General features: G+C 43.2%; 1 long non-coding RNA gene across 1 annotated transcript; it reads right to left on the bottom strand.

The window, feature by feature from the left end:
* Positions 1-1192: 1192 nt before the first annotated feature.
* LOC109245683 (uncharacterized) lies at positions 1193-16904 on the bottom strand. Its single transcript, XR_002071030.2, has 5 exons — positions 16279-16904; positions 14438-14479; positions 14078-14215; positions 11196-11283; positions 1193-3828 (listed from the first exon to the last, which is right to left on the bottom strand). It is a non-coding gene; the product is annotated as an uncharacterized LOC109245683 (long non-coding RNA).
* Positions 16905-19265: the final 2361 nt, after the last annotated feature.

Genomic DNA, 19265 nt, shown 5'->3' with positions numbered 1-19265 from the left:
CTTGGCAGGCCCCTGGGTGCAAGAGATTTAATATCACATGGATTTCCATATGCCCTGCCTGGAACCAGCTCTGTTCTGGCAAGCAACCAGATCAGGTACCTAATTTGAGTGTTGTGACCAGCCTGGCCACACACAAAACCAAGTCCCAGGTAAAGACAAAGTTCACTCCAATGTGGAGACGATGAGTGTGGAGGCAGTGGCACCAGACGATGCCAAGAGAGCTTGACTTTGTCATCTGCCTCAGTCCGGGCCCTTGGCTGTGCTCCCACTTCCCTTATTCCTGACTCAGCCTGAAGTCTTCTTCCCCAGGAAGGACAGGGTCTGACAAAGTCCGAAGCAGAGGACATGAAGGACAAAGTGTTACTGCACGTGAGGGTTCTCATAATGGTGATAAAAATGATATTCTGGATGTGATGTGACTTCACAGTGGCCTCTGGGCCACGGTGGGTGTGCCAGTATTCATGATGATCTGTGTGCTGCTGGTCCTGCAGAACTTCTAGGGGGCCTTAGGCCAGACCCAGCTCCCCACTCATTGCTACGTGCAGTGGCAGTCGTGATAGTCATGGTCAGATTCACCGTTATCGAGATCTGACTTAAAATATATACCTGACTTCCTAGAGGGACAAAGTGGACACTGGAGACTCTGCCCCTCTGGAGGAAAGACAATACATTTTTGAGAAGCTATGACTAAGTGAAAATGTGTTTCAAGGGCCTGAGTCAGAAGGGTTCACCGGAACCCTTTGGGGAGACACAGTACCAGCAATAAGAAAGTTGGAGACCATGAATAAAGACCTGTAGAGGAGACATTCCAAAACTACCCAATGAGGAGAAATCTCAAGATCTGAAACAAGTCAAACAAATGGCTGACATTACCAGAAAAACCCAGTCTTTACAAGCAACATCAGAGAACCAAAATCAAGTCACTGTCGCTGTTAACCTCTGCAAAATCCATCAGGAAAATGAAGAAAAAAAAAATCAGGGAGCTCTTAGAGATGCTCTGGACAAAAATCCTCAACTTCAAGGAAGCCTGATCAAGGAAGTCAGATAAAGCTTCCAGGCAAACATTGCAGAAGATGGGGGCAGGGCTGCTGCTGTCAGACTTCAGATGTTTTAGAAAAGCTTAAGCGGATAGCTCAGGTTCTTCCCCCATGCCAGTCTTCCCCCATGCCAGAAATTCAGAAAAAAAATAGCCTAGGAATCTTCTCCAACGAGGGGCTTCACTGGCCCCACAATTTCTCCTCATCCTCCATCAGCCACAGGAAATGTCTCTGCACCAAAGACTGTCCACACCACCTGAAAACAGAAGTGAATCACCACCCAGTTGACCCCATTTTCCATTGATCCTACAATTACAGAACCAGAACCACAGCAAAATGTTCTTATTCTCTCCACTAAAATCATTTTCTAATACAATTTAAGTTTTATTGCTATTAAGTGATTATGTAATGTCTAAAATGAAAACCACATGGGGTTCATACTTCGTAGATAATGTTCTATAGTTGTAGATTATTTCAATGTGACACTAAGTTAATTGCTTCATTTTATTCTATTTGCAAACAGCATAATTACAGTTTATGTTGTTTTTAGGAAGTCTTCTAAAATAATCCAGGAAACCAGTATTTCATTTTGCCTTTCTCTTAAAATAATTTTGATGCTTCTCTTCTGGTTTTATTGCCATTGTATAAAGTGATTACACAACATCTCAATAGGAGACCTGACAGAATTACAACATTGAGAATTGTGGATTATTTTGTTCCTGATGTGAATGTGAATCAGATTTAACCCTGAGGCCACCTGCTTCCACCCCACTCAACCTGCACTCCTGAGGGTACTGAGAGGCAACGTTAACCTTGACTCTGAAAGGTGCCCAGGGGAGCCCTGACTGGGTTCAAAGGTCAAGCCCAGCAACTCTTCACCTAGGACCTGACCCAGGCAAAATTATGAAGGCGACAATGCCTTTCCAGGACCCCGACTCTCTTCCCAGTCCTGTGTCCTGAATCACCCTGCCCCATCACAAGCATGGATTTAGGGATGGAAAGGACCTCAGAGGCCAGCAGTCAACCCCTACTCCCTCCTTCCCTGAATCGTCTCCACTTTACAACTGTACAGCAAATGGAAACAACTTAAGACCCTAAATGAGACCATGAGGCCATGATGCTAAAAGCCCACCAATGCCTCTAAATCACACTGAGATTCAAATCCATGCTCCAGTGACCCGTGAGGTGATGCATGTCCTGGTCCAGACATGTGCAGGCCCACGCCCCTCCTACACAGCCACTGACCATCCTTCTGTCCAACCAGCATCTCAAGCTCACTCGTGTCATTTCTTCCACCAGGAACACCTTTCCCCAGATGGGTGGGTGTTGCCTCCTTCATTTTGACACCCACTCTGGTCCTGTCTTCTTGAAGGGCGCCCTTTCCTGACCACCACAGACTAGTGGTTGTGTTCATCCATTCCTCTCTATCACTTCACCCCACGTATGGCCTCATAGTGCCCATCCTTTCTGAAATCATCTTATTTCCATGTTTATTCGCATGTATTTTCTGCATCACCCTCCGCCCTACAAGGACAAGTAGAACAGAGATTATCTTATTCCTGCTGAGGCCTCTCTCCTGTCTAGAGCATGAAAGGCACTCGAGGGTTGCAGAAATTGAGCAAGAAATGAACAAGTGACTCCAGTGGGAAGACAGCCATGCAGCCTCAGACCTGCCCAGACGGTAATGGTGGGTCTCCCACATACGTGTGGTGCCTCCTTGGAGCCAAACCTGGACCCAGCTGTTCCCACTGGCTGAATGTTCCCTGAAGAATGCAGGCTTTATCCTAGAAACGGCTCCTGTCTCATGTGTGGGTTTCAGGTCAAAGGCTCCACAGTAATGCAGTTCATGTAGAAGGTAGAGGAAACTCAAGGTTGTAGGGAAAGAGGAAGCAATGTTACTGAAAGAGACACAGTGGGGTGGTCACTGCCTCCTGTACTGAGTGTTGAGCAGGAAGGAGCTCAGGTGCTTTTATGGTAAAAGAAAACCCACTGGACTTCAAGGCCCAGATTTTCCACTGGTTTGGATAGTCCCTAGCAAGGAGGAACTTGCAAGCACTCAACACTCAGCTCTTCCCTAGAAGTCATGGCAAATATTTGCAAAGCACAGAACTCAAGAAAGCACAGACTTTCATAGGAACTCCGTGCTATTCTCCACTTCATCCCACTCAAAACCCACATAGGGCTGCCCTCTAGTGCAAGGGTTACATGTAGAGATGGGGAGATGGAAGTTCAAACAAGCTTCAAGTTATAAAACATTAAGGGGTGGTTGTCAGCTTGTGCTCTGAAGCCCAGGGACCAGGCTCCCCTTTGTACCTTCCCAGTTGGGTATCTTTGGGCACGTCACCTAGACCTGCTCCCTCAAACTCCTCACCTCTGACAGAGTTGTACAGGTTAAATGAGATGAGTTTATGGAAAACACTTAGCCCATGGTCAAATAAGTTGCTATTTTTACAATCACAAGTCTAAGTTAATGACATAACTGGCATTGCATCTGGGACATCCGTCCCCAAATCGCATTCATTTTCCATTCTCTGGAAAGCCGTTTTGCCTCTGAGTTTTACTGGCTGTCACACTGCACCAAAATGCAGTGTGAGAACCTCTCATGGAGGGAAATGGTCACTTACTCAGGAAGAGGTGCCCCCGGAAATTGTGAACATGCATATGCTTGGGCAGGTGTCTGCAGGGAGGACACATCTGAGCACACTCTTCCAGGGACCGAGCCAAACACCAGAGGGTGCAGGTGGGAAAGGGGCTCGGCCTTGAGTGCAGATCACAGGAATAGTCCCTGGAGCTGGGAAAGATCAAGGGAATTCAGGGCTGGTCATTCCAGGCTCACTGTGAGTGGGTAAGAAACAGTGGGAATGCAACTGGCAAATGCAGTCCTAATTAGAACCGGGGGCAGCGGTTGGGGGATCCTTTCTGGAAGTGGCAAAAACATTTTGGAGATAACTATGGGAACAAATGTGAGAGGGTCCATAAAGTAACATCGGAAATAATCTCGTGAGTGCTTCTTGGCAACAGGAGCAGCTGAAACCCAGGGAATATTCCCTCTGCCCTACTCTGAGCACTAGATCTAATTTGTGTCACCATCTGGTATCACCAGCATTTGAGTCTGAGCCTGTCTTCAAGTTCAGAGTGTGGCAAGGTCTCTGCCTCACTCCTGGCCACTGGTGACCTGCAGGCCTTTTACACAGACCACTCACTGCTCATGTACAAACCGGATAGGGCTGTAGTTCTCAGATAATGTTCTAGAACTATACATTTTTTCAGTGTGACTCTCGAAATCCAATGTCTCCATGTTGTTCTATTTGTAGGTGTAATGACAGTATTTTGTAGCTATTAATAAAGTCCACTAAAATAATCAGAAACACAGAATTTTCTTTTTTCTTAAAATGACTGATATTTTTTTCCTCTTCTGCTTTCATTGCTAGTATATAAGTAAGAACGGTATTTTGGTTGGCTATATTTAACAAGGCCCCATAACACAGACACTAAGTGGCAATTTTATATGAGTGGACTCACAACCGGGAGATGTGAAACACAACGTTTATTTTAGTTGAGACAAGAGCCGAGTTACTCTAGTTATAACACTAGTATGTTTAACAAAATCAACGTTTGACTTAAGAAAAGGTAAGGCTGTGAAACATTTTATATGGCCAAGCACCCATTCGGCATTCATCATGTGTAACTGTAATGATGGCTCCAAAGAGACCTGCCCTATGAATTCTGCCACCTTCATCCTTCATCCTCAGAATGGAGCTTTGGCCTCGATTAGCAGCCCAGAGAGGGAGCTTTGCTCCAGGAGCAACCCAGTTTCCCACACTTATGAGTCAGTGCTCTCCACTCACCCTCTACCACCATGACCCTGACTGACACCTACCAGAACCAGCCTTTCAAAGAACACGTTTCAGTTCAGTTTGGTACAGAAGACATGGGAGTCATCAGAATGTGTAAGAGAAGCACTGAACTCATGTTTAACCCTAAGACCACAAGCTTTTTACGTTCTGCAAGCTAAAGTACCTGGGATGATTCTTAAGACTCAATCTTAATCTTAACTCTGAAAGGTGCCCCAGGTGGGCCCCTTCTGAATTCATAGGACAAACCCAGTCCTCTTCAGCCAGGCCAGCCCCCAGAAGAAAATTATTCTAACAGAGACATTTTCAGGGCCTTGATCCTCGGTTCTGTTCTGTGCCCTTCACCTCCTGTCTCCATCACAAGTCTGGACTTGGGATTAGAAAGGACCTCAAAAGGCCAGTCTGTCAACCCTTGTCCCTTCCAGACTACCAACCCTGTGACCACCTGCCACCCAGTGACAACTGGAACTGATGTGGATGGACAGTTTAGAATTCTGCCTTCCATCAGGAAAGGCTTCTTAATGTTCTGTTAATATGTCAAGGTCAGGTTTGTTTGTTTGTTTGTTTGTTTTTCAGAGCCTCACACTGGCTATTTCCTCTGCCAGGAACACCTTTCCCCAGACAGGTGGGTGCTGCCTTCTTCATTTAATACCAGCTCTGCTCCTGACTTCGAAAGTGACTTTCATGACCACCACACCCTACTGACTGCGCTCACTGTGTCCCTCTTGATCCCTTCTCCCTATTCACGGCCTCATAGAACCCATCCTCTCCGAAATAATTTTATTTTCATGTTTGTTGCCCATGTAGTGTCTGCATTTCCCTCTGAACGGTAAAGGTGAATCTTATTCTCACTGAGCCCTCTCCTGTCCAGCACATAACAGGCACTCATTAAGGATCTGGGGAATCGAGCAAGAAATGAATGGATGAATCCAGTCAGGCAGGACCTGAGACCTCATACAGTTCTGGCAGTTCTGGGCAGAACCCACATGCCTGTGGTGCCTCTTTCAAGCCTTACCTAGGACCCTGTTGTTCCCCGCTGCCCACACATTCCCTAAGGAACCTCAGCTTTATCTTACAGACTGCTCCACCCTCTCGCATGGGTGATGGGCCAGCCCCTTTGAGGTTGACCCTTGACGGTGAGTCATATACTCCACGTTAATGTGGGTGTGGGAATGGTTGTGAACCAGGGTTGTGGGAAAGTTGGAAGAAGATGCCAAGGAAAGAGACATGGTAAGGATGGAACTCCTAAACCAAAGTTGAGCAGCAGAGAGCACGGGTGCTGTTGTGTTAAAGGAAAAGCCACTGGATCTCAGGGACCCAGATCATTTCACTGGCCTGGACAGTTCCAAGTGAGGAGGCGGAAAAGTGCATGCACTGATCAAGTCTTCCCTGGATGCAGGAATGAATGTTGTGGGCACACGACTACCAAAGCACAGAGTGCCATATTGTCTCCACACCAGGTTTTTATTGATCTCACTGAAGCTCACTCTGGCTCTCCTTGAGGAAGGGGATGGCATGTAGAGGTGAGGAAACTGAGGCTCAAACTCAAACAAGCTCCAAATCACACAACATTCAGTTGGTTGACACCTCAAGCTCTGAAGCCAGGCTTCCTGGGGTGAGCCTCACCTCTGCACCTTGCTAGCCAGGTACTCTGGACAGGTGATTTAAGTCTGCCTGCCCTCAACCATCCCAGCTCGAGCGTGGATGAGGGTTGTTGTGCAGGTTAGCAGAGAGGAATTTACGTAAAGCCCGTGGCACATGTAAACCCTCCACTAAGCTGTTCCTTTTAGCATCACAAACGAAGCTGAGGACACACCTGGTATTGAATCTGGGACTTTTACCCCCAAATTCCATTCACTTCCACTCTCTGAAAAACTGTCTGCCTGTGTTTAAACTGTGCTTGCCTTGTAGATGGGTTCAAAGTGTTGGCAGTATGAGGATGTTTCCTGGAGGAAAATGGTAAGCATCGTTCACTCAGAAGAAGGAAACAGGGCGACTGTGAGTAAGCATGGGCCGCAGCCAGGTGCATGCAAGCTGGAAGCACATGGGCACAGCTTTCAAGGACAGAGTCAACCATTGGTGGGGACATGGTAGCAGAGAGGGGTTCAGCAGAAAACTCTGAGTGCCAGACAACAAGAACTGCCCCTGAGGTGAAGGAAACCACAGCTAGAGGGGGCTTTTCAGGCTCTGTGAGGGTGTGAAAGAAACGCTTAAGAAGTCACTACCATGTGGGATCCCAGTTAGGCACCAAGGGGACACTGCTTACACACCGACAAAAGATTGTAGAGCTCACTATCAAAATAAACACAAGGGGGTATCTTAGGTAGTATTAGAAGAAACATTTCGGGTCTTCTCTGAAATAATAATATACATCTCAGTGAGTGATTCCCTCCCCAGCTGCCCTGAGGACAGCAGGGCAAAGTCACTAATTCGTGTCACCATCTGGTATCACCGGCACTTGAGTCTGAGTCTGTCTTCAAGTTCAGAGTGTGACAAGGTCTCTGGCTCACTCCAGGCCACTGGCGACCTTAGATAATATTCTAGAACTGTAGGGTTTTTTCAGTGTGACTCTCGAAATTCAGTGTTTCCAGGTCATTCTATTTGGAGGTGTTGTAATGACAGTTTCTTTGTTCTTGTTAACAAGTCCACTGAAATAATCAGAAACACAGCAAGAATTTTGTCTTTCTTCTGAAATAATTTCGATTTCTTTCTCTTTGTTTTCTTGATTTAAGTGATTGTACAATACCTCAAATGGAGAACTAACAAGATTATAATTTTAGGGTAATTTTTAATAAATGTTCATTACACAAAATATGAGTTACATTTTTGTCATTACTATAGAATGACAACAGGAATACTTTTTCCGTCTTCTGATGTCAGTTTGGACTTTCTTGTAATTGTTTTCACTACTGTTGCTAAGTAATTGTATATTTGCTCAAAATTGAAGCTCAGAAGAATTACTATTTTGAAGATAGTGCTTCATAAATGGATTTCGTTTGGAAGTAAATTTGGTGAGTGCCTTGTTTCTTTGTCCTAGGCTGTGTAAGGACAGTATTTCAGAGATGGCTGTTTCTTAAGATCCCATAACGAGAGTTTATCTTGAGTTGATGCTACTTACAAAGACTGATATAGCTAACTGATAAGTAATTTTTGAAAGAAAGTGGTCTGTGAAACTTCCGTAGGCCCAGCATCACTTCCTTCAGTATCCACCATGGATTTAACTGTATCAACAGCTCCGAGGAGACCTGCCTGTGGATTCAGATGCCTTCAGCCTCCAGCCTCAAAATCCAACTCTACACGAAGATTTACCAACACAGACAGGGAGTTTTCCTTCAGAGGCCATCCAATTTCACATTTTTTTTCCTTATAGCATCCTACTCCATCCCTGCTGACCCCACTGGCCTTGACTATCATCGCTCAGAACCGGCCTCTCAGGGTGCACACTTCAGTGACTGAGAATTTGGTAAAGTGGAGTCCCTGGGGTGCCTAAGAGGGAATCTGTACTCGGATTTAACCAGTGGCCACACGGTGCTTCACCCTCCTAAGGCTAACACTTCAACCCAGTGTTCTTCTACCAGGGCTAGCCCAAGGCCAAAGTATGATGGTGAAAACACTTTTCAGGACCCCTAATTCCCTTCTCTGTTCTAATGTCCTTCTCCCTCCCCATCTCAGGGCCTATCTTGGGAATGGAAGGGACCTCAGCAGAGCTGTCGACCCTCCCCTGCTCCCAGATTGTCACCTCCATCCTCAGCCCCGGCCTGGCCAACCTGGTGACAGGTGAAGGTGACGTGCACAAATAGTTTAGAGCTCTGTCTTCCACCAGGACAGAACAAGAGCACGTGACCCGAGAGGCACTGGCCCCTGTTGAGAACCAGCCCACCACAACTGGACCTTGGGAAGCCCTACTTCTTCCGGGATCATTTTCCTCTCACTACCGCAGGGCTGCTAGGACACTTACACAAGGCTGTGGGTATGCAGCTGCCCTTCGACCCTTGGAGTATTGTTGGTGCAGAGGTCATAGCAAGTCACAGGCAGAAATAACCATCTACACACGAGCTGGGCTACAGCAAGTCACTGGCCTGATGACCCTGAGGTCCTCAAGAATGGCTGATCTTAATGAGGTGGGTGGTCCAGGAGTAAATGTATTCTGTTGCTCAACTTAACAAAATACAGACGACTTCCCAGTCTGGCAGAGATGGGCATAAAGGATGCACATCTCTGCCCTTGGCCACAGATGAATGAGACTATTATTAAAAAATTTCCAAAGAGGCTCTTACTTAGTTTCTGAAGACAAATTACCCAGTGGTCATTTGGAGGGAAATAGTAGCCCAGAGAAAGCACCCTCCTTCCACAGCCAAAGAAGCAGTGTGAGCTTTTAGCTACACGACATTTTTCTTGATCATATGACTTTGGGTTTTCTTTGATCATATTGAATTATGAATACTTTGGAGATTGGCAGATTTGTCCCCAACTAAAGCAAGTATATTGGGGCTTCATCAGTTAATGCTCTAGAACCGCCTTTGCCTGGAGGTTTCCCAATACATCCTGAACCTAAACAGACTGTCCACGTAGGCTGGGCCTAAGGCTCTGACCACCAGCATGACCCAGATGAGACGCGGCCCCTGGACACATCACTGAGTACTGATTTACTCGAAGTGTTCTTCGATATCAAATGTGCCTGAGGGATCTAATGATGTCCAAGGCAAGCCCAACATGGGTCCAGGCAAATCGCCTCTCAGCAAAGATCTGTTTGTCAGCACACCACACTGGGCACCAAGTCCACCAATCTCTTTGGTATCTTGTTTCCAATTATCTATCTCTTTAGAACTTGAGTTTTTATTCCTCTTGATGTTATAAATTTTGTTTACGAATTTTGATTATGATACTGGATCCAACCTAAGGATGTTTTAGAATTGGATCTGGGAAGGAAAGGCATGTAGCAAATGAATATACATCCCATAATAAACTGAAAGCACAATTTCCTAAAAAACATAATTTTGCTAAAAAACAAAAAACTTTTTTTTCTGTTAAATAATTGCATTAACCAAGGCGCTTTAAAACAAAATAATGGAATCTGAGTTTCAGCCGATAGAAGCATTTTCTTTAATAACACTTTGTATTTCCTCAGTGGACTGAGAGATAATTAAGGAAAACAAAATTAGAATAGAAGAAAGATTCTAGAATTGAGGTCTGATTATTTGGTTAGACTATTCATTTATATTTCTTCAGTTAGCATACCTAATTTATAGAATTGATAGACTATTTGGGACATTGCAGGTTTCAGAAAGGCAACTAGTCTTTTTTTTAAGTTTATTTATTTTGAGAGAGAGAGAGAGAGAGAGAGAGTGATGGGGAGGAGCAGAGAGAGAGGAAGAGACAGAGAATCCCAAGCAGGCTCCACAATGCACCACAGAACCTGATATGGGGCTCAAACTCACAACCATGAGATCATGATTTGAGCCGAAACTAAGAGACGCTTAACCGACCGAGGCACCCAGGCGCTCCATCAACAGGTCTTTTTCTTAGACAAAATAACAGAATATAAAAATAATAATAACAGAAGAATATTATCAGAACATATAATAAGTACATGAGTATATTATAAATAATTTATTCTATAAATATAAGTGAATGTATATTTATTCATATTCATGTATAGTATGTGTTACGAGGAATATGAAGAAAGGGCTACACTAGATAATTAGCAATAAAAAATGAAGTATGTGCTATGATGAGTCCAAGATTAGAGGTAAGAAGATGTGCTATGACATAAAATTGGTGTTAAGGAAATCTTAAGATCTGAATACATTATGAAATTTCTAGCTACTTCTGTCAGGTTCCTAGGGTCTCACACTGTCTTCCATGTCATTAGGATCCCAGCAGTGACAGCTTAACCAATGTATTCACAGAGAACTACCACTGGTTCCTTAGGACTATATGCATGTGAAATAGTTCTGAAAAGGACCCTAGGATTGAATGAGAAGAAATACACTTTGTACGTACCCATTTCCATCACATTTAATAAAATTTACGTTCTTGGGAATTTCACTTTTTATTTTGAAATTTTAAGTTTATTATTTTGAGAGAGAGAGAAAGAGTGAGTCGGGGAGGGGTAGAGAGAGAGGGAGAGAGAATCCCAAGTAGGCTCCACACGGTCAGTGGTTGGGGCTCAAATCTATGAACCATGAGATCATGACTTAAGCCAAAGTCGGACGCTTAACCAACTGAGCCACCCAGGGTGCCCCTATTTTGAACTTCTTAAATTGAATACTGGAAATAAAATATGACTGATACTAAAACTTACTTTCATTTCTTCTTGTAGCACCCAGACAGCAAGGAGCCTCAGATTTTAGAACAGCAGGATTCAGTGATAACGTTGAATTTTATCAAGTCTGGGAGCCAAGAGAAAAATGGCATGAATATCTTAGAATACCAGAATGATGTGAAAGCATCTAAAATAAAAGGGTAACTTTAAATGATACATTAATAACTACAATTTAAGTCATAGAATAATTAACAAAAATATTAAACATCAATTATAATTGAGTGTTCTAATAGTAAACATATTATAAATTCCAACTTTGTTAACAATTTTATATCATCTGGGCTCATTACTGATACTGGGTTATGAAATAATTATTAATAGAATAACTATATTTTATCAATATAATAATTATGTTATTAAGTATTCAAATATTGATTAACAGAAACTTAATTTTGAATATAATTATTACCAATATTAGTGATTGATAAAATATTATGTTTTCACAATTTTTTAGGGCAATACTTTTCTAAGTTTACCATTAATACTTATACAGAGTCATATGCAATATCTCTTGGCAAATAAAGTAACATTCCTTATACTGATGTTATTTTCTGTTTGACTGAAGAAAGAAAGTGAATCATTGGAGATGAATGGATGTTTTTGCGTTACTTTTTAATGTTCTTTCATTTTCAACATAATCAGATCTTATTATTCATGCCATGCTTTTGAAATTTCCAATATTTGTTAATTTCTTCATTTGAAAATTTCTTGAAGTTCATCCACACAATTAAATGCCTACTTTAAAATACCTTTTTTCTGGTCAAAGATATATTACATAATTATTCAAATTACAGTGAATCAGACAATTTTAATCTAAAACGTGTGGTCTGTCAATACAATATGTTGACAAGCATTAATAGCACAGACCTTAAGTCTCACAATAGTGTGTGACTTTTTCATTTACATGTTCATTTGAAGCAATTTTTCAATGTGAATTGTTTTTGAAGTTTCCTCTGCACATTCACTTACTCGGGTGGTAAACATTTCATGACCCTTTCCATTATACTGTCTTTTTATAAGTTAATTCTCTTTTTTATAACAGTTTTATTGAGATATAATTCATTCACCAGAAAAACTCATATCCTTTTACGGTGTGCAATCTGCTGGTTGTTAGAATATTGGAAGAGTTATGCAACTATCAACATTAGCTAATTTTAGAAAATCTTCATCATCTTTAAAGAGAAACCCCCTGTCAGTCAGCACTCAGTGACATTCTCCCTCCTCCCTTAATAGTTAGTAGAAACTACTAATCTACTTTCTGTGTCTATGGATTTGTCTATTCTAGACATTTCAATATGAATGGAATCAAACAATAGTGGCCTTCCATGTCTGGCTTCTTTGACTCGGCATAATGTTTGCAAGGTTCACCCATGTTAATAGCATGTATTTCATTAACTTACATGTCTGAATAACATTGCATTATAAAATACACCACATTTTACCTATCCATTCACCAGTTAAAGGACATCTCATACGCTAACATTTAGTAATTGCCAACATCTTTCGTCGTCATTCTTCTTAAGTAAAGAGTTTGAGAATACAATCTGGGAAAAAGAAAGGTGTACCCTCCTGGAGGAAGAAAAAAAGTCCTCAGATTCCCCCCCAAATGGGTAAGACTTCTTTTATAAAGATGCACTTTAAACCCATGAGGAAATTTGTCTCCAAGAGAGTCGGTTCAATGTGCCCAGTGAGAATGACTCAGTAGTCAACTTGGCACCCAACATTTACCCAAGGAATATGTGTGCACGCATACACACGCCCACATGTACATATTGGATCCATTGTACAGAGCGCCATTTTATTCTCTTAAGTCATGAATGGCTTAAACTTTTTCCGAGGAACAGCTAAATCTTTTTTTTCTGAATTGAAGTACTTTTTCAGTGCTGTGAATGTTTTATGCAAAATGCTTTCCATAATAGAAATTTCTGTTTTGTATCAGTTCCATTAGCTCTTTGGAATATTCTAGATGTGCTGTAGGACAGGCACCGTGGTGCTCAAATGGGGGTCACTGTACCACCTCTTCTACTTCCTCACCCTCTCCAAGATGGCATCTGGCAGTGAGGGAAGCCCTAAGCCCTGTGGGACTGTCCTTTAAGCATTTTCTGGGACTGATATGGCTGATGTGAGGATGGCAGGGGGTGGCAATAGATGGAAGTAAGTTGGAGAGAGGGGAGGGTAGACAGGGGTCAGACATCTGGAGAGAATGGAAAGGAGGTGGCCCTCAAGGGAATGCCCTAGGGCGCCCTGGCTGCCTGAGTACTGGCCCTTCCCTTTGCAGCAGGTCTAGGCTGCCACCAGCCCAAGCTCTCCCCCTCCCCCAGTCGGACTCCTCATGGCTCCATTATTTTCTGAAAATGCTTTTCTTTTCCTTCCGTCTAGCCCAGACCCCTATTTGAGAGCAGACACCACAATGGATCCAACAGCTGGGCTGCATTTCTCCAGCTCACCTCCTGCCCCACTTCTCAAAGCAATGTATGAGAAAGAGTAAAGCCACACCTGATAGCCAGGACTGGGCCTGGTACCCTCAGTTATATCTTGGTGTCCTTCTGCAGAACATAAATGTTTTTACAGACTATGAACATCAGACACATCTACTCTGTGGCCATGATGGATCAAGGCACAAACAAGATCACTTTATGATCCGGTCTAAACACAGATAAATTGCAACATTGTCTAAGCCACAAAATGCCACTGCTCTCTCTCCTGACCAACATCAGTGAGTGACTGCTGCTCCTTCACAATGATGGCACCAGCCTTGCTCAAGCTTCCCTCCTTACAGATGATTAAAATACCAATCATAGAATCACCCCATTTCAAGGCAGCACAAAATCCAGAGAAAAAGTCTTTTTCCATGAACTCACCCCAAAATCACTGGGCATAAGTGGAAATCCTATAAGGTCCTTCTGCAAAGGCAACAGCAGCCAAACCATGGAGGACTGGGGGATGGGGGGGATCAGCAAGGAACAAGCAGGACCAGGAGCAGGGTTTGACGGTGGCCCCTGGAAAGGGTCAGAACAATCCCTTCAGCCACTGCAGACTGGAGTAAGACTATCAGGAAAATGCTTGGAAGGTGCCCTTCCTCTCTCCTCCCCCTCCTGTGGGGGCTGGGCCATGCAGGCTCCTTGTAACCTCATTAGTGGAGCAGGGTTGGATTCCATTCCCCCTATCCACCTAAGTTTTCTTTGACCACGGTATCCATACAAGTGGATCTTCCTTCTTACCTGGCACCCCACTCAGGGCTAAGACCCTCCAGGCTACAGCTGCTGTGACATGAGAGCAGATGAGGGAGTAAAATGAGCATCAGAGAAGTTAAATGAAACAGGGTGCTACAACAAACCTGTAGTCAAGTAACAATTGCATGGTGTGCTTGTGAACATCAATGACCTAAGAATTACATGCATATATGTTTTCACTCATGTGTGGAATCTGAGAAACTTAACAGAAGACCATGGGGGAAGGGAAGGGGAAAAAGTAGTTTCAAACAGAGAGGGAGGCAAATCATAAGAGACTCTTAAATACAGAGAACTGAGGGTTCATGGGGGGTGGGGGAGGGGAGAGGCAAAAATGGGTGATGGGCATTGAGGAAGGCACTTGTTGGGATGAGCACCCGGTGTCGTATGCAAGCGATGAATCATGGGAATCTACTCCTGAAGCCAAGAGCACACTGTATACCCTGTATGTTAGGTAACTTGACAAATTATATTTAAAAAATAATAATTATGTGCACATAAGAAATAGAAATGTGAGGTGTCAGACAGTGTGCCATTAGTTCACCCTGGTGGGGCTTGGTGATTTGACTTAAATGTAAACCAGTGCCTCCAGTGGAAGAGGTTGTGGTTCTAGAAAAGTGCAATACACAACCTCTGTGATGACATGTGCAACCCTAGGAAAGACAGCCTTTGTTTTTCACACACTCACGCAGTCAGGAAAAAAGCTTGTCTTGACATCCCCTTGTCCCATCTGCTACCAGGGTAGGAGCACCTCACCCCTCTCTGACAAAGCCCAAGTCTTTGCTATCTCAGTCAACTCTCTGAATCAAAGTCCCCCTGATATCGGCCCTGAAACTGTGGCTTTCTATCCATTTTTTTTCTTTTTTGTTTTAATACTTATTTATTTTTGACACAGAGAGAGAGTGTGTGAGCAGGGGATGGGCAGAGGGAGAGGGAGACACAGAATCCAAAACAGGCTTCAGGCTCTGAGCTGTCAGCACAGAGCCCAAAGCAGGGCTCGAACTCACGAACCGAGAGATCATGACCTGAGCCAAAGTTGGACACTTAACCAACTGAGCCACCCACGCGCCCCTGTCTCCACTTTTGAATAAACAGATAGGGTAACTGGATAACTAAATCCAGGAGGTCTTTGTTTTACCCCTTTGCGTCCTTCCTTCCTAGAGTACAAATAAACCTCTTCCCCAGGATGAAGGAAACACTCGTTTCATGTAGGCAACATTCTGAGTCTTACTTAACAGGGACATTCCTTAGTTTCTGTGTGTCACGTGACCACCTGTGCACATAACTTCACATGATCTTCAACAGAATGGATCCTGTCCTACTAGCACTCTTAGGTTTCACACCTGAGATAAGAACAAGTCTGTTGGGACTTTTTGTTTAGAAAATGGATCTCATGCCCTTCTAAATTTCATGAAAACTTCCTGCAGTTAAAAGAAGGGGGCAGGCACTATAACAAATGGGTTCCTGGGAATATTCAGATAATTATTTAAAAATGAAGACTTGGGCATCTGGGTGGCTCAGTCAGTTAAGCATCCTGCTCTTGGTTTTGGCTCAGGTCATGATCTCACAGTGGTGAGCTTGGGCCCTGTGCCAGGCTCTGTGCTGAGAGTGCAGAGGCTGCTTGGGATTTCTCTCTCCTTTCTCTCTGCCCCTCCCTGGCTTGCTCTCGCCCGCTTTCTCAAAAAATAAACATTAAAAGATTAAAATATGTAAATAAAAAGGAACACTTAACCCTGATCACAGAGCTTAAGATACAACAATGAAATCTGTATATCCACTTTAGTCTCAATTATGTCTTGGTAATAAATGACCTCAAAACACTAGTGGCTTACCTCAACAAAAGTCTATCTCTCATCCTTCTAGGATTCAGGTTAATGGGATCATCATTATCTAGGACAGGCTCATAGTAGTGAGAAAAGAGGAATGGCCCAAAACGATGGGAGGATTCTGCTCAGAGATGGTATAGACTGCTTCATTAGGCCGCTCATATCTCACTGGCTGAAAGAAATCACAGGGCAAAGACTAAAATCAATTTGTGAGGTATAGTCCCCTCGGAAGATATGACCTGACTGGGCTGGTGCCATGAGGGTGGATGTGAAATAAGTGGCCCTTCTTCAATATATGGTGGTTCATTTAGTTGGTCAAGATTAGCTTCCATCCCTAAAGTATACAAAATTATCTTACCTTTCTACACCAGACACAATATGAAGTATTTTCCAAGCCAAAACCTCCACTGACACTCAAAGCAACTAGAAGATCCCAATATAACTCCTTCATCAAGATATCAAAGAACAGGGGCGCCTGGGTGGCTCAGTCAGTTAAGCGTCCGACTTCTGCTCAGGTCATGATCTCACGGTCCGTGAGTTCGAGCCCCATGTCGGGCTCTGTGCTGACAGCTCAGAGCCTGGAGCCTGCTTCAGATTCTGTGTCTCCCTCTCTCTCTGACCCTCCCCCATTCATGTTCTGTCTCTCTCTGTCTCAAAAATAAATAAACATTTTTAAAAATTAAAAAAAAAAAGATATCAAAGAACGGGGGCACCTGGGTGGTTCAGTCAGTTAAGGGTCCAACTCAGGTCATGACAACACTGATCATGGGTTCAAGCCCCGCGCCGGCTCCATGCTGATGGTGCAGAGCCTGCTTGGGATTCTCTATCTCTCAAAATAAACAAATAAACTTAAAAAAAAAAAAAAAGGCATCAAAGAACAAAAGCCCATGCTATGAGCCAGTTGGAATAGGGAACAGACCCATGTAGCAAACACACTCTTATATATAAAGAAGACTGCACCCATTGGAACACAGCAGTAACAAGATTCAGCTGGGAAGATGTTTTGGGGTAGACTTTTAACTGAGCATTAGATCAATTTCTGCTTCCTGGCTGAAGTCCCCACACCAGATCCTTCAATGTCCCTTATCTTGCTTGGCCTCATTTGTAGGGACCCTAGAGACTGCAGTAAAGAAAAACACAAAGGAAAACACACACAAATACAAACCAATTAACCTGATTCCATTTATTTCCAGGTGGAATTAGCCCATCCCCCAATTCATTATGCCTAATTTTTCTGTCTCTCAGCTAAAATATCTTGAGCTTATCAGTTGTCTGTGACAAAAGCATGCTTCATTTTTTTCTGTGGCAATTTACAAGAATACTTGAGGAATGATTTATTGGTAGAATTTTTAATGTGATCATTGCCATAAACCAAATTTTAAATCACGACCCAGGTTTGATTTTTGCGTTTCTTAACTATGCATAAAATTTTTGTTACAAAGTGTGTCTCCAAGTTCTTATTTCTTCATTGAAATGAGTAGAAATCTACCTGTACACCTTACCTTGAAGTTCACGCATCTTTTCTATCTCCTACCCTTCTTCCTGCTGAACAAGACATTCTTTTTTTTTCACCAGTAATAGAATGTACCTTTATTAACACATTTCTTTCTGAGCTCATTTCTTTCTAGATGTTCCCAGGCAATAATGGCCAAAAGCATATGAAACATGACAGAGACATTTTGGTACCCATAATTCAAAGCACAAGAGGGTTTCGCCCATTTTTTGCTAAGCTTTCACAGCTAACGTAAATTTTTTCTTTTTATAAAGATTTTTATATTTTTTCAATGTTTATTTATTTTTGAGAGAGAGAGAGCACAGAGGAGGAGCAGAGAGAGAAGGAGACACAGAATCTGTAGCAGGCTCCAGGCTCCAAGCTGTCAGTACAGAGCCCCATGGGGGGGTTCGAACTCACGAGCCGTGAGATCACGACCTGAGCTGAAGTCGGACACTTAACCACTGAGCCACCCAAGTGCCCCCACAGCTAATATATTTTTACCAAAAACTTTACAGAGGCATAACATGAGTAGCCATCTTTCTAGGATTCAATCAAGTTTTCCATCACCCGTGACTTGTCTCCATGACAAATCCACATATACACTTTTTTTCCTGTTAAATGTCATCATTTAAAAAAGAAACAATTTGTGGGGTGCCTCTTAGCCAGTTAAGCATCCTACTCTTGATTTTGGCTCATGAACTGTGAGATCGAGGCCCATGTCAGGCTCCATGATGAGTATGAAGCCTGCTTGGGATTCTCTCCCTCTCTCTTTGCGCCCCCCCCCCCCCCTCGAGCTCTGTCTCTCTTAAACATTTAAAAAAATAAACAATTTGGTGATTGTATTAGGCAGAGTTCAATTATTCAACCAGAGATACAGAATCAGTACATATAGTGATTAATTGCAAGGAATTGGTTTATGTGACTGTAGAGACTCACTAAGCAATTCCAAAACTCATAGTATGGGCTGAACTCTTGAGCATGGGCCAAGCATCTATCAACAGGAAGAATGTTTTTGTTTTTGTTTTTTTTTTAAAGTTTCTTTATTTCTGAGAGAGAGAGGGAGAGAGAGCATGAGCAGGGGAAGAGCAGAGAGAGGGAGACACAGAATCCAAAGCAGGCTCCAGGATCTGAGCTGTCAGCACAGAGCCTGATGCGGGGCTCAAACTCACAAACTGCAACATCATGAAGTAGGATGCTTAACCGACTGAGCCACCCAGGTGCCCCAGGAAGAATGTCTTTGAAGGGAAGCCTCCACTCTGACCTTTTGGCCCTTCAGTTGAATGACTTAGGTTCAGCTAGATTATATAGGAAAATCTCCCTTAAAGTCAAGTGATTGTGGACTTCAAACACATCTACAAAATATGAATACAGAAACACCTAGATGAGTGAAAAACTAAGTTCTGTAGCTTAGCTGACACTTAAAAGTCACCATCTCAGGCTACACCTTGCCTAGCTATAAACCATACACCTCTCCTAGAACCATAAATGATCTCCAAAT

The sequence above is a fragment of the Panthera pardus genome, unplaced genomic scaffold (genome assembly GCF_024362965.1).
Source record: "Panthera pardus isolate Hobbes unplaced genomic scaffold, ASM2436296v1 HiC_scaffold_19, whole genome shotgun sequence".
NCBI classification, from domain to species: Eukaryota; Metazoa; Chordata; class Mammalia; order Carnivora; family Felidae; genus Panthera; species Panthera pardus.
This window is presented reverse-complemented; position numbering and strand designations above follow the sequence as displayed.